Source organism: Lynx rufus, unplaced genomic scaffold (assembly GCF_022079265.1).
Source record: "Lynx rufus isolate CCGP_SWC_20201006 ecotype Redwood Valley unplaced genomic scaffold, mLynRuf1.p SCAF_7, whole genome shotgun sequence".
Lineage (NCBI taxonomy): Eukaryota > Metazoa > Chordata > Mammalia > Carnivora > Felidae > Lynx > Lynx rufus.
The window spans coordinates 108,929,395-108,955,244 of record NW_025814889.1 but is presented as its reverse complement, the minus strand read 5'-3'; positions in this window follow the sequence as shown (position 1 = coordinate 108,955,244).

The following is a 25,850-nucleotide window of genomic DNA, read 5'->3' as shown; positions in this document are numbered from 1 at the left end:
GTGACAGAGTAAGTTTGTTGAATGATGAATGTTAAAGTTTTGAGAGTTTAGTGGGCTTGCACAATTAGATTTTTTGAGGTATAAAAAATATTGAATAATTCATTACACTATTTATTTGTTTGTAATACCTTTGCCCATTTGCTGAGACAAAACTCTACTTTTCAAGTTAGGTAACTATGGAGGTATTGTGTATAATAAAAATATGCCCTTCATATATATGAGATTTCAAACCTTTACAATTTTAATTTTAGGGCAATATTATTAATAATTTATTGTGCAATAATTCAGCATTTTATTTGAAAATTAAAGTTAATTAAACTAGTTAAGTCCCCTGCCTTTAATTCTTTTTCCTGTTTTTTTACCTGAATAGCTTTAGGAAGCTACCTTAATCTCTGTCCCTCAATTTCTTTCAAATGAATGTAATAATTACATAATATTTTTGTCAGGATTTAATTAGTTGATGCATTAAAAATAATTTAAAATGTCTGGTACATAGTCACTCTCCAATGATTATGAAGGATGATGATAATAATGAGGATGATGATTCAGTAATGAAAAAAAACTCATGCCTCTTCACTTTACCATAGTTATTTATACCAATTTATATTTACAAAATACCTATTCAAGAGAGATTTCATGATAGTTATTTTCCAAAATATCAGTTTCCTATTTCTTATTAGCTGCTTTCTTATTGAAATACAATATTTCTAGGTCATTCATTGAGTTATATACCATAGAAAACATATTTTATAATGATAAGTATCTCAGGAGATGTGTGACCAGAAACAAATTGAAGTAAATGCATACTTTTATATATAATATAAAGGCTCTGTCTCACACCATCTTGTCCCTTTTCTCTAAAATCTTTTCAAATTAATGACTAACAATTTATTATTATACACTATATGTTATCATATGGCATATATTATGAAATAGTATATATTAATAAATACATTGAATACTTTTATTATACACATATTATATATTTGAAATTATAGTTATTCCAAATATTCTAGGAGTAATGATATTAGACATCAATTTTATAATGTTCAATTATCCTTGGTATTTAAAACAAATTTTTTAACATTAATTTATTATTGAGAGACAGAGACAGAACACAAGCATGGAAGGGGCAGAGAGAGGAGGAGACACAGAATGCGAAGCAGGCTCCAGGCTCTGAGCTGTTAGCACAGATCCTGACGTGGGGCTCGAACTCACAAACCTCGAGATCATGACCTGAGCCAAAGTCGGACACACAACCGACTGAGCTACCCAGGCGCCACCATCCTTGGTATTTTTTATACCTGAATCTGCTTTCAAGGAATAAATAGATGTCTTGCAATTATAATGTTTCTAATATTCTGTACAGCTGTGTATAATAGATCATCCTATATCCAAATTCCACTTAATGATTTATGGAATTCATACCATGTCCTGGGGATTATGCTAAGCACTTTTTCTTAAAGCTTTTATCCTATTTAATCATTGAAGCAAACTTTTAAGTTAGTGATTTTTTTTTTTCCTGAGAGACGTTTGGGGAGGTGCAGAGGGGGTGGAAGAAAGAAAATCTTAAGTAGACTCCACACCAGCACAGAGCCTGACATGGGGCTCAGTCTCAAAACCATGAGATCAGGGCCTGAGCCAAAATCAAGAGTCCGACGCTTACCTGACTGAGTGCTCAGGCACTCCTCAGTTAGTGAATATTTTATTCTCATTTTTTAGTTAAGGAAGCTAAATTTTAACAATGTCAAGAAGTTTATCAAAGTTATATACCAAGTAATTAGGAGTATTAGGGAGTTGAAAACAAGCACTCTGACTTTAAGTGAGGCCTTAATTTTCAAGTTATACTGTTCCTGTCATATGGCTTATTGTTTTCAAAATGCACAGTAACCTTTATGCCATAAAAACTAAATTTATGATTTGGAATGTATATTTTTGTTCTTTTAGGACAATTGATTAGTTTACGTGTGTAGAAATTTTTATGCATATATTTCAATTATTGGTTAGAAATAAAAGAATCTACTTTTTATTTACTGTGTGTTGTATAGGAATAAATATATTTATGAAGTTGTCTATATCTTAGAAAAGTGCAAAGATACAGACTAAAAAAATGTATGTGATTTTGAATTCAACGTTAATGTGACCTATATGCCTCAGTGGAAAAGCTCTAATTACTTTTAAACAATGGGCCTTCTTATGAGGAAAAAAAAAGTATGAATAGCCAGGGTATGAATCGTCTTCAGTAAAATGGTGAGCCTTCGTCATTTATGCAGTTCATAAAATCAGTTAACCTCCCCAGACGTGAGTGTGTATTTATAATTTAGATACTTAATTACTTCTAGTCAAGAGGGAGGCTTAAACATTTCTGTCCCTGACTTTGTTTGCTAAAGAAAGAGATCTCATTATTGTAATCTATCCTAGAGAGACCTGAGGAGAGAATCAGAAGGGAGTATGGGATTGCATAGCAGCAAAGGGGGGAAAATCTATGACACAGTCTTATTTTTCAATTTATCCATTGATAGAAATCTCTGGTTTCTGTTGCAGGGTAGATCCTATTATACAAATTCTCCATAGTCTGAAATAGATTTTGTTAACTATTATACTTCAAGTATATTGGTGTGAAAGGGCCTATTGTCACATCTGAAATATCTAGCATTCGTTTCCACTTGTAATTACTTGTAAAAGTAGGCTTTATCCATTAAACCAGAAAGGGTTGAGTATTGCTCTATCTTAGGGAAACAAATTTAGAAAGTTTTAATATAGTTTAGTAATAAGTGATATAGTGAGCAGAATTTATAATCTTTTAAAAGTAATATTATTAAGCATTATTGTGTTATTTTAATTAATCTTCCTGGCACTGCTTACATCATTTTCAGCACTTATGAAGCAAAGGATCTATATATGAAATCTTAAGAGGTTTTTTGTTTGTTTGTTTGTTTGTTTGTTTTGTCTTTTTCCAGAATTTTTTTAGATGTGTGCAAATACTTTTTTTTTTTTAAGGTGGATATAAAGTAAAGCACTTCTCAGAAACCTACATCAGTCATTTTACACTACCAGAAATCTTTCTGTAAAAATACATCAGAAGCAATCCTTCTTTTGTAAGAAATAGACAGCATTTTATTTTATGGATATTTCTTAGTGTATGTGACCAGTCCCCTACTGAGGGAAGATCATTTGCAGGTGGAACTTTAAGTCTTAGAGAGTTTGATTTTCTGACCCAAGTTCATTACAGCTGCAGCCTTTTAAGCTCTATCTGGGAAAGAAACATTTTCTAGGACACTGTTGTCAAATGAAAGGGTCCAGCTCTCTTTTAGTCCTAACCCTTTGCCTCTTTCCTGACAATATGTTAAAGAGCAGTCAGGATTGAGATCACAACATTGGTTTACTCTTACTTTGTCTCTGCCTCTTACCTAAGTGTCATATCAGATTTTTTTGATGTCTTCCATTCTCACTTAAATGAAAATTTTATCATTATCTTCCTCCTTTCTCCTTTTCTCCTTGTTACATCTACGTATTTATACCCAACAATAGGATTTGTTTCATTTGAAAAATATCTCTCCAGTTGTTTCTTTCTTTCTCTCCCCACTTTTTTTTTTTAAATTAGGACTTAAAGTAAGTATTTTGTGACTGAAAGTTTAGATATATTGGTCCTTTGGGCAATAATTATTTTACAAGGCTGTACTCCAAATTACTTCTAATAAAGAACTTAAAATTATTAAAAAAATCTTAATATTTATATTAACATTATTTATTTCAAGGTCCATGTCCTCCTATGTCTAGTAAGAACTTGCTGCAGCCGAGGTCAAAGAGGCTGTTGCCTGTTTTCTCCTCTAGGATTCTGATGATTTCCTGTCTTACATTTAGATCTTTCATCCACTTTGAATTTATTTTTGTGTATGGTGTATGAAAGTGGTCCAGGTTCATTCTTCTGTATGCTGCTGTCCAGTTTTCCCAGCACCATTTGCTGAAGAGAGTGCCTTTTCCATCAGATATTCCTTCCAATGTCTAAGATTAGGTGGCCATACATTTGTGGGTCCCTTTGTGGGTTCTCTATTCTGTTCTATTGATGTATGTGTCTGTTTGTGCCAGTACCATACTGTGTTGAGGATTACAGCTTCATAATACAGCTTGAAGTCCAGATTTCTGATGCCCCCAGCTTTGGTTTTCTTTTTCAACATTACTTTGTATAATTGGGTTCTTTTCTGGTTCCCTACAAATTTTAGAATTGTTTGTTCTAGCTCTGTGAAGAATGCTGATGTTATTTGGATAGGGATTTCATTGAATGTGTAGATTGCTTTGGGTAGTGTAGACATTTTAACAATATTTGTTCTTCAGATCCATGATCATGGAATGTTTTTCTCATTTCTTTGTGTCTTCTTCAATTTCTTTCATAGGCTTTCTATAGTTTCAGGGTGATCTTTTACCTCTATGATTAGGTTTTTTTCCTAGGTCTTATGGTTTTGGTGCATTTGTAAATGGGATCTATTTCTTGATTTCCCTTTCTGCTGCTTTATCATTGGTGTATAGAAATGCAACTGATTTCTGTACATTGATTTTGTATCCTGCTACTTTTCTGAAATCATGTATCAGTTTTAGCAGTTTTTTGGTAGAGTATTTCGAGTTTTCCACATAGAGTATCATGTCATCTGTGGAGAGTGAAAGTTTGATTTCTTCCTTGCCAATTTGGATGCCTTTTATTTCTTTCTGTTTTCTGATTGTTGAGGCTAGCACTTCCAGTACTATGTTGAACAACAGTGGTGAGAATAGACATCCTTGTTGTGTTCCTGACCTTAGGGGGAAAGCTGTCAGTTTTTCCCCATTGAGGATGATATTAACGTTGGGTCATTAATATATGACTTTTTATGATCTCGAGGTATGCTCCTTCTATTCCTACTTTCTTGAGGGTTTTTATCAAGAAAGGATGCTGTGTTTTGTCAAATTCTTTGTCTGCATCTATTGAGAGGATCATATGGTTCTTGTCCTTTCTTTTATTGATGTGATTTATCACGTTAATTGTTTTGTGGATATTGAACCATCCCTGCATCCCGGGTATAAATCCCGCTTGGTTGTGGTGGATAATTTTTTTTAATGTATTGTTGGATCTGGTTGGTTAATATCTTGTTGAGAATTTTTGTATCCATGTTCATCAGGGAAATTGGTCTGTAGTTCTCCTTTTTAGTGGGGTCTCTGTCAGGTTTTGGAATCAAGGCAATGCTGGCTTCATAGAAAGAGTTTGGAAGTTTTCCTTCCATTTCTGTTTTTTGGAATATTTTCAAGAGACTAGGTGTTAACTCTTCCTTAAATGTTTGGTAGAATCCCCCTGGAAAGCCATCTGGCCCTGGATTCTTGTTTTCTGGAAGATTTTTGATTACTAATTCGATTTCCTTACTGGTTACGGGTCTGTTCAAATTTTCTGTTTCTTCCTGTTTCAGTTTTGGTAGCGTATATGTTTCTAGGGATTTGTCCATTTCTTCCAGATTACTCATTTTATTGGCATATAATTGCTCATAATATTCTCTTATTATTGTTTTTATTTCTGGTGTGTTTGTTGTGATCTCTCCTCTTTCATTCTTGATTTTATTTATTTGGGTCCTTTCCTTTTTCTTTTTGATCAAACTGGCTAGTGGTTTATCAAAATTTTTGTTAATTCCTTCAAAGAACCAGCTTCTGATTTCATTGATCTGTTCTACTGTTTTTTTGGTTTCAATAGCATTAATTTCTGCTCTAATCTTTATTATTTTCTGTCTTCTGCTGGTTTGGGGTTTTATTTGCTATTCTTTTTCCAGCTTCTTAACGCGTAAGGTTAGGTGTGTATCTGAGATCTTTCTTCCTTCTTTAGGAAGGCCTGGATTGCTATGTACTTTCCTCTTATGACTGCCTTTGCTGCATCCCAGAGGTTTTGGGTTATGGTGTTATCATTTTCATTGACTTCCATGTACTTTTTATGTTTCTCTTTAACTTCTTGATTAGCCCATTCATTCTTTAGTAGGATGTTCTTCAGTCTCCAAGTATTTGTTACCTTTCCAAATTTTTTCTTGTCGTTGATTTCGAGTTTCATAGAATTGTGTTCTGAAATTATGCACGGTATGATCTCGATCTTTTTATACTTACTTAGGGCTAATTTGTGTCCCAGTGTATGGTCTATTCTGGAGAACATTCCATGTGCACTGGAGAAGAATATATATTCTGCTGCTTTAGGATGAAATGTTCTGAATGTATCTGTTAAGTCCATCTGGTCCAGTGTGTCATTCAAAGCCATTGTTTCCTTGTTGATTTTTTGATTAGATAATCTGTTCATTGTTGTGAGTGGGGTGTTGAAGTCTCCTACTATTGTGGTATTACTATCAATGAGTTTCCTTATGTTTGTATTAATTTATATATTTGAGTGTTGCCACATTTGGCGCATACATGTTACAATTGTTAGATCTTCTTGGTGGATTGACCCCTTGATTATGATATAATGTCCTTCTGCATCGCTTGATACAGTCTTTATTTTAAAGTCTAGATTGTCTGATATAAGTATGGCTACTCCGGCTTTCTTTTCTTGACTATTAGCATGATAGATGGTTCTCCATCCCCTATTTTCAATCTGAAGGTGTCTTTAGATCTAAAGTGGGTCTCTTGTAAACACTATGAAGATGGATCTTGTTTTCTTATCCATTCTGTTACCCTATGTCCTTTGATTGGAGCATTGAGTCCATTGACATTTAGAGTGAGTACTGAAAGATGTGAATTTATTGCCATTATGATGCTTGTATAATTGGAGTTTCTGGTGATGTTCTCTGGACCTTTCTAATCTTTGTTTTTTTGATATATATATATATATATATATATATATATATATATATATATATTCATCTTTTCTCCCCTCAGAGAGTCTCTCTTAAAATTTCTTGCAGGGCTGGTTTAGTGATTACAAACTTCTTTAATTTTTGTTTGTCTGGGAATTTTTTTATCTCTCCTTCTATTTTGAATGACAGCCGTGCTCGATAAAGAATTCTTGGCTGTATATTTTTCTGATTCAGCACACTGAATATATTCTGCCACTCCTTTCTGGTCTGCCAAGTTTCTGTGGATAGGTCTGCTGCAAGCCTAATCTGTCTTCCCTTGTGGGTTAGGGACTTTTTTTTTTTCCCTTGCTGCTTTCATGATTCTCGCCTTGCCTGAATATTTTGTGAATTTGACTATGATATGCCTTGTTGATGGTCAGTTTTTGTTGAATCTAATGGGGGTTCTCTGTTTTTCCTGGATTTTGATGTCTGTCTTTCCCCGAGTTAGGAAAGTTTTCTGCTATGATTTGTTCACATACCTCTTCTACCCCTATTTCTCTCTCTTCCTCTTCTGGGACCCCTATGATTCTGATGTTGTTCCTTTTTAATGAGCCACTGATTTCTCTAATTCTTAAATCATACTCTTTTGTCTTAATCTCCCTCATTTTTTCTGTTTCATTATTCTCTATAAGTTTGTCCTCTATATCACGAAATCTCTGTTCTGCCTCATCCATCCTTGCCACTGTGGCATCCGTCCATGATTGCAACTCAGTTATACCATTTTTAATTTCATTATGACTAGTTTTTATTTCTTTTATCTCTGCAGAAAGGGATTCAAATCTATTTTTGACTCCAGCTCATATTCTTATTATTGTGATTCTAAATTCTGTTTCAAACATCTTGCTTGTATCTATGTTGGTTAAATCCCAGGCTGTCATTTCTTCGTGCTCTTTGTTTTGGGGTTAATTCCTTCGTTTTGTCATTTTAAAGGGAGAAAAAGAATTAATGAGGTAGAAAAATTGAAATAAAAAATTAAAATTAAAAATTAAAATTAAAAATTAAAAACACATACACATAAAAATTGAATAGATGATGCTAAATCCTAGGTGTGTTTTGGTCTGGGTGTTGAAAGTAGTTTGACAAATTAGAGAAAAATAAGTAGGGGGGGGAGAAAAAAAAAGAAATCGTTTGAGAATTTGAAAAAATAAATACACTGAAGTAGACTAAAATGAGATGATGGGGGTAAAATAGAATTCAAAAAATATACACAAAAGTAAAGAATATAGTGAAAACATTAAAGGAAAACATTTTTAATGAAAATTAAAAATAAATATGATTTTTTTCTTTTTCTGTATTCAAGAAAAAAGAAAAGAATCGAAAAAGAGAAAAAAATTTTTTAAGAAAAAAATCGTTTGAAAATTTGAAAAAGTGAATACACTGTAGTAGACTAAAATAAAATGATGGAAGTAAATTAGAATTTGAAAAAAATTACATAAAAGTAAAAAATATAGTAAAAACTTAAATAAAGATTTTTTAATAGAAATTGAAAGTAAAAATGAGATTTTTCTCCTTCTGCATTCAAGAGAAGAAAAGAAACGAAAAAGGGAAAAAAGAAAAAGAAAGGAGAAAAAAGGAAATGATTTGAAAAGGTGAATACACTGAAGTAGACTAATAAAATGATGGAAGTAAAATAGAATTTGAAAAAATTTACACAAAAGTAAAAAATATAGTAATAAAAATTAAAGAAAAATATTTTTATTAAAAATTGAAAATAAAAATATTTTTTTCTTTTTTTGTATTCAAGAAAAATAAAAAAAGTGTAAAAGAGAAAGAGAAAAAAAAAGAAAGAAAATTAAATAGATGAACCTGATAACAGATTGAAGTAGGACTGAAATTACTTTGTTTTCCCCTAGAAGTCAGTCTATGTAGCGTTTTATAGTCCATAAACTAAGTCGGCGGTGAAACTTGTGTTCTTGAAGAGTGAAGTTGGCCCAGTTGGGCAGGGCTGGGTGTAACAGCTCCGCTCTCCACTGGATGACGCTGCTAGCCTACTGAGGTGGAGTGTTGCGGCACTGGTAGATGTGTATGCGCATGCGCGGGAGGGGTGAAAATGGAGTCACAGAGTTACCCAGTCTGTTCTCCAGGATCAGCAATCTTGCACCTGTCCTCTGTCTTCAGCTCTCGTCCACTCCCCGTTTTTTCACTCTCCGTGACCAGGCCCCAGGCAGTACCTCTGCCCTGAATTTTGTCTCAGATACGCCTGTTTTCCCCGGCCCCTTACTTCTGAAGGACTGCAGCTTTGACCCATTCCGCCCGTCTGCGGGAGGGTCTCACCGAGCAATGGCCGAATGAGCAATGGCCAAATGTCGGCTGCACCCAGGAACGCTTGCTGGACCCTGCTGCTGCCGGTGCCATGAGACTGCGGCCAGGAGCCAGCCCACCCCAGAAAAAATTTGCAAGATAGTGTAGCAGCAGCATTTCAGGGATTATGGAAAATCATAACACACATCTGGCACCAGGCTTCATCCTTAACGACCTTGGTCCATCACCAGAGAATGTGGCTGTTTTCTAGGGTCTGCTGGGACCAGGTGGCTTCAACAGTCTATCAAATGTCCTTCCAGCAGTGAAACCGCTTTTCTCCATGTGGCCTGAGAATGTTCCGGACCCCACTCTGTTCCTGGGGATTCACCCTTCCCACCAGAGCACCGACAGGTATCGAGCTGCAGTTGCAGCCTTTGTGCTCCCCTTGTTTACAGTTTTAATGGAATTTAAACCATCTCCTTTCTCCCTTTTTAGTTTAGTCCCTGCGGCTGTTTCCAATTTTTCACTTTCTCTCCAGCTGCTTTTGGGGAGGGGTGCTTTTCCCATATTCTTCCCCCCTCTCCAATCTCCTTCCTCTCTGCATCTGTAAAAGTGGTTCCCTACTCTCCACGGCTTTCTCGCTCCCCAAATTTACCTCTCTGCGCCGCATACCTGCTGAATTCTGTGATTCAGGTTGTACAGATTGTTCTATTAATCCTCCAATCAGTTTTCTAGGTGTGTAGGATGGTTTAGTGTTGGTCTGGCAGTTATTTCATGGATGGGAGACACACAAAAAACTTCCATGCTGTTCTGCCATTTTGACTCCTCCCTCTACTATTTTAATTAATTTATTGCCTTTCTAGGTGTGGATCTTTGTTTTTTTTTCAGTGTTTCCTCTAGGGGTTACAATACACTTGCTTAAATTATCACAGGTTACTTAGAGTTAATAATTTACTCTTTCAAGTAAAGCGTAGAAGACCTGCACAAATATTGGCCACTTAACCTCCTTTATTGACTTCCATGTTATAGTAGTCATGTATATTTTGTGTATGTACAGTGAATATGCCAGATAAGAGTTTTTTCTTTCAACAGTTATATATATTTTAAAGCACTTAAAAATAGAAAAATATTTTTTATGTCTCTCCAGATGATTTATCATTTTTGTTGCTCTTCCTTCATCCTTAAATATTAAAATTTCCCTCTGGTATTATTTCCCTTTAGCCTGGGAAATTTCCTTGGCGTCTTTTCTAAATTAGGTCAACTTAAAATAAATACGTTTGGTTTTCCTTCATCTAACAATGTTTTTATTTTTCCTTTGTTTCTGAAAAATATTTTTTGGATATAGAATTCTGGCCTGATGGTTATTTGCCTTCAGTGTTTTAAAGATACTGTTCCATTGTCTTCCCACTGTCTTAGTGTCTGGTAAGAAATCTATGGTCAATGAAATAATTTTATCTTTCCTGGGAAGTTAAGAATAATACAATTATGATTGTAAAAGTAAACATAAATATAAAATTTTTGGAGAAATACAATTAGAGTTTGGTTAGTAAGAAAGGGCAAAATGGATATGGGGAAAGTAACTGGTATTCATTTTCAACTAGCCTTTTTTTAAAAATAATTGAGATATGTTAAGTATTGAGAAATAATCGACGTGCTCCAGATTTTCACAACTTGTAGAAATGTTACTTCTAAACCTAGTTTCATGTTTTCATAAATCCTAAGACTGGTATTGGAAAGGACTTCAGAGATATGAAAACCAAATGCTCATTGATTAGATGTAGGAATGGAGGCCCACAAAGACTTTGGATCAGCCAACCTCTCAGAGTCAGAGGTGGGAAAAGAATATCATCTCCTTATCCAAGTCTAGTGGTATTTCCCGAGATCATACTTTAATTGAACAATCAGTGCCTTTCCTGTCTTAGAATATAAATATGCTTTTTGAGGTAAGGGGTAATTTAGATAGTGTTGTTCTTATCACATTGTCCAGTTTTTTCTGAAGTCTTACTTTATTTCTTTTTGTTATATAATAAAGGAACACTAAAAGTTGATTAATTGGTCTGAATGGCATATATAAACAGATAATTTAATTTCAAAGGCGGGACTGTGGGGCATGCTTGTATATCATATGGTTATATATCTTAGATATTTTGTCACTAATGGAAGGCATCATTAGAATTTTTAAAGGGCTATGAAAATGGGGGAAATAAGATAACTTTGCACTTATGTTTTAAGTAATATTTTATTTTTTTTTTGTATTTTATACATGTGGTCATGTATAAACAAATTAATAGAACACTAAAAACTAAAATCCTATGTTTAACTTAAGATTTCTGCTTAGGACTGATTAGTAAAAAACTATAACATAAGATGGTGGATGTAAGCTGGCATTATACCTTGTGGGATAAAAGCCCAGTTATGTCTTTATGAAATATAAACTTTACACTAGAAAAAACTAAATATTCTTGGTTCCACCCTTCCTATGGAATTTGGTTATCAGGTATACAGATGGTTTCATGTTGAGATATATTTTAGCAATCTCCTGTGTAACAACCTCAAAGATTAGTGATTCAAAACAGTCACATTTATTATTTTCCAGTTTCTGTGAGTCACAATGCTTCTTAACTAGTCTTCAAGCTCTCATAACATTGCAGTCATTTCAAGTCTCAACTGGTGAAATTAGCTTCTTAGATCATTCACATGGCTATTAGCAGGGTTCAGTTCCTTTCCAGCTGTCCTGAGGCTTCAGGTGCTGATTGTCATCTAGGGGGCCCTTTCAGTTGCCTGCCATGTGTGCCTCTCCATGGAGCATTACATAACATGGCAGCTTAATATATCAGAGAAAGCAAGCTAGAGAACAGGAGAGAGTGCCAACAAGGTAGAGAATGGTTGCAGGACCATGAGGCACCATCTTATGTAACTTAATCATAGATGTGACAGCCCATCACTTTGACTATATTCTATTCGTTAGAAACGAATCTCTAGGTCCAGCATACACCCAAGAAGAAGGATTACACAGGTGTCTGAATGTCAGAAAACAAGTATCATTGGACCCCGTCTCAGAAGGTGCTTACCACAGGATTAGCTGATACTATATACTTACTTATATATACTTAAAATGTATAGTACTATGAAAACATCAGGTATGTAGTATTTCAGTAAGTATATTTTTGGCAAATACCATATGTTCTAGGCACTTGGGATGCATCAGGGAAAAAACTAAACAAATTCCCCACCCACAAGGAAGAGAAAGGAGAGAGATAATGAATGACAAAATAAATAATTAAATCAGGTAATATATAAGAAGATGGCATATGTTATGGAAACAAGAACACTAGAAGAAACTAAAGAAGTTTGAGGAGTCTGAAGGGCAGATGGGGAGCTAGAGATAAGTCATGATATTAAAAATGTTATTTATTGAGAGTGTAAGATTCAAGCAAAGACTTGAGGGAGAGGAAGAAGCTAATAAAATGAATGTCTGGGAGGAAAGTACACCAGACAGAGAGAAAGCTGGGGTAAAGGCACTAAGATAGGAATGTATCTGGTCTGTCTATGAAACATCAAGAAAACCAGTGTTGCAGAACTGAAGAAGGGGGAAAGTTTGAGGAAACTGGAGAAATAACAAAGGTATGTTTGTATAAGACATTGTAGGCAATTCAAAGGACTTGCACTTTTGTTTTAAATGAAAGGGGAAGCTATCATAGGGTTTTGAACAGAGGATTAATATGATACAACTAATATTTTTAAAAGACCCCTAAGACACCTGAATTTATATATATTATTAGGGTGGAAATGGTTGGAGCAAGGAGATAAATTAAGAGTCTGTAGAATTCTAGGCAGGTATGATTGTTTATTGGGCACAATGATAGCAATGAAAAGGCTAAGTCTGGCTGTATTCTGGAAAAACTTTTTAAATGTAGTCAAGAGGATTTTATGATAGGTAAAATGTGAAGTATGAGGAAAAGAGAGGATCAAAGATGATTTCAAAGTTTTTGGCCTGGAAGATTCTTGGACAGAAAAATTACCCAGATGAATTAATCATCAGTTGTCATGAAGAAAGTTGTGTTTCTAGTAGGTTTTATTTTGGGGTGGAGGGATTCAGGATTTAGTTTCATGTACGTATATAGTGGAAATGCCAGGTAGACAGTAGGGTCTATGAATTTTAGGTTGAGGAAATAATTTTTAACTGTGCATATGCATTTGATATAGCTAGAATATAGAAGTTAGCATAGCTAGGTCACATGGGACTTCAAAGAATGATGGGAAATATCATATGTAATTTCATGAACAAATTTAGAGAGAATTACTATGCTTCCATATCAGCTTGAAAAGCACTAGCCATAGCAAAGCCTTGTTGGGTATTTTTTAATGTAAATAAAATATATTAAATATATTGATATATGTCATGTAGCAAATTAATATAAATATCTGCAGGTTAGTGAAAATTGCACAACTTGGAAATATATAGAAATAAACAGAAATTATGTGAGTTTCAAAATATTTAGCATCATGCAGAAATAAAATTATTTTTCAGTAGAAGGAGCAGAAAACCCAGAGTTAATAGTTCTCATCTTCATCATTTACTATCTATTTGATTTATGGTAGATTACTTAACTGTTGTTAGCCCAATTTCTCACCTGCCATATAGAGCTGATGGTAATTCTACTGAGGCTCTCAACAAACTGCTAGGTGATCCAACAAAATATTGTGAATATGAAAGCATTCTGTATAGTGCAATGAATCATATAAATAAAATGTATCATTCATATCTGACTAGTAAGCTGAGTCTTACATCAGTCATAAATTTGTTTGCCAAAAGTAAGTGAAATATTAGTATTCAATAAATAATTGATTAATAATATATACTTTAGATAACAGAGGAATGATATTTATGCGAATGTTAGTTTAGTTTTAATATTTTTATAGATACACTTTTTTTGTAGAGAATTGAATTGAATAAACAAGTAAGTACTTATTTGGAAAAAAGCTGAATATATTTAGATGGATAGGGTTATTTTGCTCTTATAAATTTTGAAAGATCAGATCTTGAGGAGCTTATTTTCATAAACATTTTCTCCAAGAACATCTGCAGAAATTTGAATGTACAATCATCAAAGTAAAATTTTAGTGCAGATGAATTAGGTATATATTGAGAGTATAGATGGTTACTTGAAAGACTGATGTTACAATCAAATATAAGCAGGTGCACATGTCTGAATGATCATGACTTCCATATTCAGTAATTTTGATATAAAATCATTTTAAGAAGTACAGATGCAGTTTTCTCTATTCCCATTGCTTATTCTTTCTCACTTAAATACTGCAAAATGATCCTTTAATGTTTTAAGTAAACAATTTTCCTGTAACTTTAGAGAGTTTCATTAGATTAGCAGAAGACTGAATGGCAGACCTATATAATATTCTATGTGGTTAAAGTGCCCCATATTCTCCAAATCACCTAGTAAACTTTGCCTGAAATCATCAATGAGGTGTCAAGGAAAAATATATGTAAAGCTACTTCCCAAGTCGTGCTGCCTAACAGTATGGCAACACCTGTGAAGAAATGAGATGATGAACATACTTAAAAACTGCCCAGAGAGAAGGCTGGCTAAATTAAAAACTCATTAACTCTGTGGTGCTGCTTTCTTAAGTAACAACAACATTTCGGAAATAGCATAAAGAACTGGATATAACTAGTAAATCACAAGAAAGATTATAATGTATTGATTTAAATAAAACATTTTTAGTATGCATTTTAAAACTTGAAGTTCGCATTCTTTTCTACCTATCCCTGTCTACAGACCTTATTCCCAGTAGATATCGGTACAGAAAAAATTTAGCCAATTAAGGAGGATTTTACTTCACACACAGAGAAAGTATAGGATAGTTTTCTTTTTTACTATATTCATTAAGCACCTAATTATTGTTTGTATTCTTGCAGCACATGGTGAATATTAAGCAAGAAATTAAAATAAAGTAAGATGAATGTTCTTAAAAGATCAGAATTTCTAATGAAGATATTTCAGGTGAATCCAACATAATTTATATTTCAGGGAAGATATTCTTAAAAATTGATCTTTAAGTCAGGTGCTGATGGATGAACAGGAACTTGCAAAGAGAAAGGCCAAAAAAGATGGAGTGTTCATAGTAAGAGAAATAGTATATATAAAAGCCTTGAGGCAAAGGAAATTTCAGATGCATGCCAGGAACCATAGAAAATTGAATAGAACTTGGACTTCATGCAAAATTATTCAAAAATATTGTGGAAATTATCAACACCTGGCAAGATAACGTACAAGATAAGATCCCAAGCAAAATACTAAGACTGATGTAGAATTTCATTATGTGAGAAGGTCTTCTTATTTTTACAAATGATTGCTCACTATTGTAATTTTTTAATTAATTGACTTCTTTTTTTAGCTATTTTGATGGAAAATATATACTGAATGTATGAATAACAAGTTAATTCCTTCTTAGTTGTTCATGCCTACAAAAAGGGCAGAGTGTCTCAGCTGGACTCTAGACCTGAGCTCTGTTGCTAACTTTTTGGAAATACCAGCATTGCAGACTTAGATCCTAGAATGTATGAAAATACCACAGACCCAGTCACTGCAAATAGAGGTGCTCCAAATGTTCCATATGTTACTATTTTCTATCATCTCCATTTTCTCTACCAAATCATGATCTTATCTTGAAGGCAGGGACCATGTCTCATTCATCTTCATAAGCAACTCTATACTAAGCACATTGTCTGAAATAACAGGTGCTCAGTAAATATTTGTTGAATGAACGACTTCATTTTTTTAAGTTTGAAAAATTCTTATGAGTAAATTCTACCAGCAAATTTCCTCATGTAGAAAAACTATTGCTAAAGACACATTATGTTTAATATATTCCAGAAAGTCACAAGCCCATTTTATAGTGAACTAAACTTCTGTTATATCAAGGAATGCATGCAATATCAGTTATTTTAATGCCCATATTAGTTTAAACTGAGCCTTTCCCCATCTGTTCCAACTCTTAACTGTGAATGCAAAAGAACACATTTCCTTATTACATTTGTAAAATGTAATATATAAATGATTTAAATACAGTTATATACTCATGAAGTAATGCTTCATGCAGCTGGTATGGGGCTCCCTTATGTTACAATAGAAACACTAAAGGAGAATGCTTGCTTATCCCTGATATGGAGTTTCATGCTGTATGACTTTTTTATAATGGCACTGTAAGGTCAAGTCTTTACCATAGCACAAAATTGATTTTCTCAATAATGGATTTCATTTATAAATTATAATTCCTCCCATCCCTATTTTGTTAAACCATCTGCTCATGAGTGCATTTTAATTTCTCTAAGAAATTTACAAAATTCTGTGAAGTCCTGAAATAATGAACATGGGTGTCCCTATTGTAATTTTGAGTGTGCCTCATGAGGCTTTATTGATTTTGCTGTGGATTCTTTGCATTGAGACACAAAGGTCCACCAAAATAATGGTTTACTAAGACCAATTAAAGTATAGTCATCCATATAATCACTGGCAAGAGGACATTTTAAAATTTAACAAACATGATTAATTTGGCCTACCTACATTGTGGAACTTACTACAAAAGTAATCAAAAAGAAAAATAAAATGTGTATTTTAGTACTGTTTGTCATATCTACATCCATTCATCAAGATAAACATGTGAATGGCTTTCAGACCTACTATTTTCCAGAGAGCTTTATTCCTGGAAAGAATTTGAAGCATAATAAATATTTATATTTTACATTTTAAGGTCTGTAAAAAGTGAGAATTAACAGGAAAAATGTGCCAAGTCTTTAAAACTCAATAAGACATAATTTTCATTGGGGTATAATTAAGAATGTATGTTGTTGCTGCCCTGGCCTGTTTTCATATTGATATTTAGTAATTTTTTTGAAAATTTTAACAGTTTAACTGCTGTGAATTAGACAAGTGACTCTTGAACTCTCTTTCTACAAAATACATTTCTCAGGAAAGTAAAACCTACAGGCTATATTTTTACTTACTCCTGAGTTAGTGTCAGATTTCTAGACTATCTTTAACATGCTTTTATCTATTATTAAAAATAAAGCCTGTTCATACAACCATGTGTTCACACACACACACACACACACACACACACACACACACACAATGTTGCAATGTGATAAAAATATAAGACCACAGAAGTAGTTCAGAAAAAAGCCATAGAGATTCTACTGAAGAACTGCAGAATATTAAGTCTAAATGTGTATTCACAAGGTATTATCCTCTATTTAGGTTTTAAGTAGGACAATTTCCTTACCTACTACAGTGTCAGTGTGTTTTTGCTCTTTCCAGGCTCCATTATCATGACCCTAAAAATGATGATATATTGGATTAGGCAGCATAGACTCAATATCTCACTGAAGAAAGATGTCTGAATACCAATAAATACAGGGAATATACATTTTAAAATAGAAAGCTCCTGAAGAATAGGTTCTTCAAGTAATACAGTAATGGGTATAATGTATTCTTTATTCAGATAAATTGTTAATCTAAGTCTCGGTTTCCTTTTTTTCCTGGGGTGAGTGTAGAGGAAGGAAGAGAAAGAAAGGAGATTTATTTCTGTGGGTGAGCTTGTGGATACTTCTTAACTCTGGTTAGATTTACTCAGACCCAGGATCCATGTGGAAACACGCACACACACACACACACACACACACACTGGCTCATTTGCTCAGGTTGACATTGAAGTGTACAGGTACAATTTTCATGTGGAGGCTTGGTGTTTTCTTTAAACATAACTGGTTGTTGGCAGATTTCACTTTCTGTGACTATGTGAGTGAGGTCCTCATTTTCTTGCCAGCTGTTTCCCAGAGATTCTTTCAGCTTCTAGAGGTTGCTTTTGGTTCCTCTCTAGGGAAGTTTACAACATGGTTATTTGCTTTCTCCAGAAAACCAAGAGGGAGTCTCTCTGACACTTTACTTCTTTAAAAGATCATCTGATTAAGCCAGGCTCACCTAGTATAGCCTCCCTTTTGACTCAGTCAAAGATCAACTGATTTGTAACCTAAAACAGGAGTGATATTCCCAACATAGTCATAGATTCTGCCCACACTCAAGGGAAGGCAATTATATAGTATGTCACATCAGGTACAGGAGTCTTAGGAGCTATTTTAAAAACTTGCCTATCATACTAATGATAGGATAAAGACATCACTCAGTGTTTTTTCTTAAATCTTTATCTCTCCTTTGAAAAGTTCTATTCTAGGTATATATTATAATATACATATTCTATTAACTTAGTAACACTTTTTTTAAGGTAATCAGGGTTGGATTCTACTTTATTTTTTCCAGTACAATTGAGATATAATTGACATATAACATTGTTATTAATTTAAAGTGTGCACATAATGACTTAATATATGTATATGTTGCAAAATGATCTTCATAACTAATTTAGTTTTAACATAACATAACATAACTAAATAACATCCATCACCTTGCACTTACAAAAACTTAGTAATATTTTTATGATTCATAAATATATGAATATTTTGGGATAGGTTTTCAACATGTCTTCATATTAGGCCTCTTTTCTAAGAAGTGAATGTAGTGCAGTGGTTGTAGTGGCATATGAAAATATTATTTTTTAAAAAAAACAAAAATAAAGTAATTGGAAATAACATCTGACAACTTAGCTCACTCCCTGCATTACTATCTCTAAAACTGGAGTCAAAGTCAAATAGCCTGACTTGGGTGTGCATACATTCCAAAAGTATTCTACACATTATGTTAAATGTTTTTGTAAATGACTTGTTACAAAAAAAGAGAAGAAAAATTGCCTGTTGGAATTAACGATATTGTGACATTATCATAAATTTACCACTGTTTGCGTTTTACCCTATCAGAAAGGACTTTGTGATATTCATTCCTTGTGTAGATCATGCCTATTTATGGCTTTTCCACACTCTTAACTATGGCTTTCTATAATTGTGAGGAGTAGAGTAAATGTGTGTGTCATCATATGATGTAGTAATGAACACACATTGTATACCCAATGGATAACTGTTTTCTTTCTTCCTGTTTCTTACTTCCAAATGGAGATTTATGACTGTTCCTGTGTATATAAACATTAAATACAAATACAGCCTCATAGAATGGTTAAGAGAGTCTCAGTATGATACTTTATTGTGAAATGGGGGACTGGGAGTCAGAAACTACCAAGGACATTCCTGATGGTCAGTTGCACTTCCGACAGTTTTCAGAGAAGGGATAGACAGGATTACAAGGACCACTTGGCAGTGGAGTTATTGAAGGCTGTAAAACTCTGGAGAGGATATGGAGTAAAATAAACACTTACAATTACGGATATATTAGTTTTACAATCTGTATTTGTAAAGGTATTCATACCTGTTCTTCTAAAATGAACTTAAGGAGGCTGCTAAAATATTTCAGGTAGCTAATCACACATTATTCACCTCTAAAGATAATGTTCAGTTTATGAGTTACTTTCTTTTTAGCTGTTGGTAGTAGGTTTTTCTTTTAATTTTTTTTTTTGTTTTACGTTGACAATTAAAATTCTAGTCTACGATTTTCTGACTTTAAATACTGATATTTAAAAATATTTCACTTTAAAACATTATTTGTATTCCATGACAAAAGATATTTGCATGGGTTATTGCACACTACCTACATGATATGAGGAGGAAAGAGAAAAGTCTGTGATTTTATTTATAATTATTGCATTTTTGGTTTTTAGCAAGGTGCTGCCAAAGCACTATATTTTGATTTTCCTAGAGATACCATTATTCTTTTAGTGGATGAAAATAGCAGCAATTGCTGACAGCTTCATCATCAGCCATAGCCTCTAGAGTCTAAAATCTGTGACCAGAAGTCTCTTTTGCTGAATAAATTAACATGCTATTTTCTTTTCCTTGAAAAAGATGGTATTTCAGCTAAACTATATTGAATATAATTTCCCAAATCAAAAATCTCCAGCATATATATTCTTTCCATTAGGAGCTAAGAGCAAATAGCAATAAACCAGAAACAACATTATTTTTCCACCAGGTTATGGCATGGCTTAGCTGAAATGTATCTATTCATAAGTAAAATCAAGCACTCTTATTGAGACAATGAGAAAAATCTATTATTTTAAATTATTTTAATCCTGGCTTTTATGCATTTTTTTCTGACAGGTCAATAGGATTAAGTATTAATTTGCATGTTGCCTTCCATTAATTCTCTGTGTTATGTGCTTTGCAAAAGAAAGCGATGAAAGTTAAGTAATGAAAATTGACATGTCTGAATTGGGCAAAAAGTACCACCGCCTTATAACTCCATACCAGTTATGAAATTGTTTAATTCTATTCAAATGAAATGATGATGTATTAAACTCAATAATTCAAGGAAAAAAATGAAAGAATTGAATATCTTTTAAAATAATAATCTTGTCATAGTTTATCCATTATATGTATCCCAGAGCAGCAGAGTCTAAAATTGTTGACTTAACTTCAGTTGTGAATCATTATCACCTCAGTTGATTGAAATAGGCACTTCCTGGACATTTTGCCTACCCGAGAGTCCAGCTCAATTACTCTGCAATGGTATCCAGGAATGTAGATTTTGAAACTTCTCCCCAGGTGTTTCCATGAAGATGGTTCAGTATATATCACTAGACAGACATATTCTAGATATATATCTATTGTACACATAGCTGATTCAGAAACCACTATTCTACCAGACGGTGGTGAAGTTTCTAATGGACGTTCCTGATGGACAGAAGAGCTAAGACAATACAAATCCCTATAAGATTTTATATTATGAATTTTTAAAAATGTGCATGTTTAGCTCGGTCCCCCTAACTTTCCTTGTGTCATACCAGTATATGACATTTTCCTCATCCTCAGACTTTCCTTATTAAAAGGATTGAAGAGAAGTTGACTAAAATGGACATATCCTGAAATTTTTACAACAGATTAAACTTTACCCCTGTTTTGTGAATCTCCTAATTTATCAGGATATATTCAATAATCAAAGCCTTTCCTAACATCTAGAAATCAAATTGTTATAATTTATTCATGTCTAAAAAAATGTCCTTTCTGGTAGAATGCGGAATAAATGAACAATATCAGACCTAACCCATAAGAATAGGAGCATACCTGGATATTTGAAAATTAGATATATTTAATTTTAGGAATTAAAACACCACTAACAAACTAATTGGAATTTGTAAAGTTGCCCTCTATTTTTGCCTGTAAGCATGGATATGTGACTTTAGTTGCATATTTTCCAATTTTAAAATTATATTGTTTCTGCAATTTTATTTGGAAGCACATTCAGAGTCGTTTCAGAGGTATGAGTGAGAACCTCTGTGTGATGCTTGTCATTAAGTTCTTTTCCTAAAATATGATTTTCAGAGAATTATGTTTAGAAATACTTCATTGTCCCTATGAAGGAAGATCCTTCTTTTGTGTATTATTTTTCATTTTGTATTTTCAGAAAGAGTAAGAGGTTTAAAAAATCCCATTTTCCCAGTAAAATAACATGAAAGAAATAAAACTTTCAGTTATTTAACAAGGAGTCATATTTGGTAATAGGAATTGAACGAAGGTCAACCTCAATCCAGAGGAACAAAAACTTTCCTCAAATAGACATTCCTCACACAAAGAGTGATTCAATTACTATATTAGTATATATACCACTGGGCTTTTGGACAGACAGGGAATTGTGTTGAATAGTTGGGGCATGACTTTGAAGGAAGTCCTCTTTATATGGCTGGTTTCTTTGATACTGGAATATGGAGGAAATTAATCACTTTTCATTCAAGCACATTTACTACCCTCTTTTGTTTTTATTCCCATGTAAAGAATAGGAAGCCAACATTAAAAACAAAATAAAACTTTTTAAGTTTATTTATTTATTTTTGAGAGAGAGAGTGAGCGAGGGAGGGGCAGAGAGAGAGAGGGAGAGAGAATCTCAAGCAGTCTCTGCACTGTCAGCACAGAGCTCAATAGGGCTCAAACTCAAACTCAAACTGTGAGATCATGACCTGAGCTGAAACCAAGAGTTGGACGCTTAACCAACTGAGCCTCCCAGGCACCCTAGGAAGCCAACATTTAAAGAGTTGAAATAACTTGTCCAAACTTTCATTTCAGGCCAGAAAAATATACAGATATCAGTCTTCTTAATTTCTCATATAATCACAATAAGAACTTGAGCTGACTTAAGAGAAAACAAGTAGAAAACAGCTGCTCAGGGCTTACAAACAAAACCAAGAACCTGGCAGTGACACAAGCATTAGGAAGCAACAACTGGCATTCAGGAACCAGTAAGAAGAGTGACTGGTTAGTGCCCCTACACCTTCAGTGGAGACCCACAGAGAAAGCTCCACCTAGCATAAAAGCAAACAAGAAATAAATCAGCCTCAAGTGAATTAGAGAATTTATCCATGAATTTCTGTCTGCTATCAATGAAAAATAATTGATCCCATTAGAAAATAGGACCTGAATTATTGAAAACCAAGAGAAAATTAAGCAGACTCGACCCACATGTTATGTAGATATTAGAATTTTCAGGGGCGCCTGGGTGGCGCAGTCGGTTAAGCGTCCGACTTCAGCCAGGTCACGATCTTGCGGTCCGTGGTCCGTGAGTTCGAGCCCCGCGTCAGGCTCTGGGCTGATGGCTCAGAGCCTGGAGCCTGTTTCCGATTCTGTGTCTCCCTCTCTCTCTGCCCCTCCCCCGTTCATGCTTTGTCTCTCTGTCCCAAAAATAAATAAAAAACGTTGAAAAAAAAATTAAAAAAAAAAAAAGAATTTTCAGACACAGACTTTATAATCTTTGTTTATTTATTTATTTTGAGAGAGACTGCAAGGGGAGGGCAAAGAAAGAGTGAGAGTGAGAGAGAAAAAGAGAGAGAGAGAGAGAGAGAGAGAAACCCAAGCAGGCTCTGCACCATCAGCGTGGAGCCCAATTCAGCCCTCAAACTCATGAACTGTGAGATCATGACCTGAGCTGAAATCCAGAGTCAGACGCTTAACTGACTGAGCCATCCAGGTACCCCCAGACACAGACTTTAAAATGATCATATACTATATCCAGAAATTAATAGAATATAGAAACTCAACAAAGAACTGGAGCTAAGTGTGTGTGTGTGTGTGTGTGTGTGTGTGTGTGTGTGTGTAATGTGAAAAAATTCCTAGAGCTGAAAATTTTTGATAACTGAATAAGTAATTCAATAGGTAGGTATAAAAGAAGATTGACATTGAAGAAGAGAAGATTACTGTCTAATCTTCTTTTAAAACAAATCTATTGAATTAAGCAAGTAATATCTTGAACAGAAAAAAAAATGAGAGGTACATTTAATTAAAGCCCTAGAACAAGAGAAAAGGATAGGCAGAAGCAAGATCCAAAGAGATACTGACCAATAAATTTTCTAATCTGACAAAAGATATGATACCAAAGATTGAAGAGACTGTAAGAATATCAAATGCAATAAAAATCTGGGTACTTGATAGTAAAATTCCTGAAAACCAAACATAAGAAAGGATCTTTAAAAGGAGCCCAATGGAAAGGCTTACTGCCTTGAAAGGAACTAAATGAGACTGATAGATGACCCTTCTTCATTAGATGATCATCAGGTATACATTATATGTACATATCAAATATAACACTAAGTGTAGTAAAAAAAAAGGACAGTATTTTCAATATTTGCCAATATATATGTATGTGTGTGAATATGGATATAAATGCATGTATATACATGTGTATACATATATATTTATACATTAGTAAATGTGTGTATATACATACACACCAAAACTGGAAAGAAAAAGATAGAAAAACAAGCATGATAAATACCTCACATAGTGCAGAATAATTAATGAAAGGGATCTTATACCCAAATGTAAAAGGTAATACAATGAAACTTCTAGAAGATAAGATAAAAGATATTCATGACTTCCTGGTAGGCAAATAAATTTTAGCAAGACTCAAAAGCACTAACTTATAGTTAGGAAAAAATGAGAAATTAAACTACATTAACAGAACTGTTCACTATTAGGAGAGTAAAAAACAAATCAAGTCATAGAATGAGAGGATATTTTGAAAATTTGAATAAATGGCAAGAAACATTTTTATATGATGAAGAATTTTTGTCCAAAATGAATAAAGAATTCCTACAAATCAGCAAGAAAAGGCAACTTAATAAAATAAGGCTGTCTAATGAAAAATTAGGTGCCTTACTTAAATATCCAAATAGCCTATCTGCTTATGTACAGGTGCCCAGCATTATTCAGGTTCAAGGAGAGTAGATTAAAACCACAGTAAATTCAGGGGGAAGAAAAAAACAATGTTGGCAAGGATGTAGAACTAGCAACTCACTTACAGTGAATGTAGTAAATTAGCATTGCCACCTTGAAAACTTGGCAATGCCTATTAAAGCTGAACATATGAATATCCTATAATACATGTCGGTTAAAAATGTGATAGAAGGCCAAAGCAGCACAATGCTTTTTATTGAGGCAAAATTCACATAACATCAATTAACTATTTTAAAATGTACAATTCAGTGTCACTTTGCACATTCAAAAAGTTGTACAAACACCATTTTCATATAGCTCCAGATCATTTTCATTACCCACATACCCTTTAAGCAATCAAAGAAAAATAATTATTAATAGCCAAAATGTCTCAAATTTCCATCAAATTTGGAATGGATAAATTCGATATTTCTTAATCATTCAGTATAATAATATACAAAAATGGAATGGTTAAGCACTGCTACAGATGCTGTGTAGAACAATAGTACTAAATATTCTATTTAAAATGTTCTGCAAAAGAGGTCAGGTCTAAAATAATATGCAGTGTTGTTCCATTATTAAAAATTTAAATAGCCACCCAAATTAGTCTCATGGTGACAGAAGTGAAAAGAGTGGTTACTACAGGATGGTGGGGCAGAGTGATGCCTGTAGGGACCATTAGGAAGGCTTCCATGCTCCTAGAAATATTCTGTAATTCAATTTATTAAAAGACTGGCTCAATTAATGTGTTAACTTGGTAAAAATTCATCAAGCTCTTTAGAGTTGTGCATAGTATATTATGTGGATATATTCTGCTGTTGTTTTATTAGGTTTATAAATTAAGATTTTTTAACAGAAGTTTTATGTTCACAGCAAAATTGGGATGAAGATACTGAGATTTCCCATATACTCTGTGTCCCCACACATGCATAGCCTCTTCTATTATCAACTCCCCCAGGAGAGTCAGACATTTGTTACAATTGCTAAAACTACATCAACATATTATCACCCAAAGTCTATAGTTCATATTATGGTGCACTCTTGATGTTGTTCATTTGATGGGTTTGGACAAACATATAATGGTATGTAGCCATCATTATAGTATTGCACAGAGTATTTTCACTGCCCTAAAAATTCTGTGTGTTGCCTATTCATCCTTCCTCCCTTCCCCCATCCACTTTTCTTTTTACTATCTATAAGTCGGCTATCTTCATGAATTTTCCAGAATGTCGTATAGTTGGAGTCCCACAGTACATAGTCCTTTCAGAATGACTTTTTTCACTTAGTAACATACAAAATTTCTCTGTATCTTTTCATGGCTTGATAGTTAATTTCTTCCTAATTGAATTCTATTCCATTGTTTAGATGTGCCACACTTTATTTTCCCATTTATCTACTGAAGGATATCTTGTTTGTTTCTAAGGTTTAGCACTGTAAATAAAGCTGATATAAATATTTGTGTGCAGGTTTTTGTGCGGACATAAGTTTTCAACTCC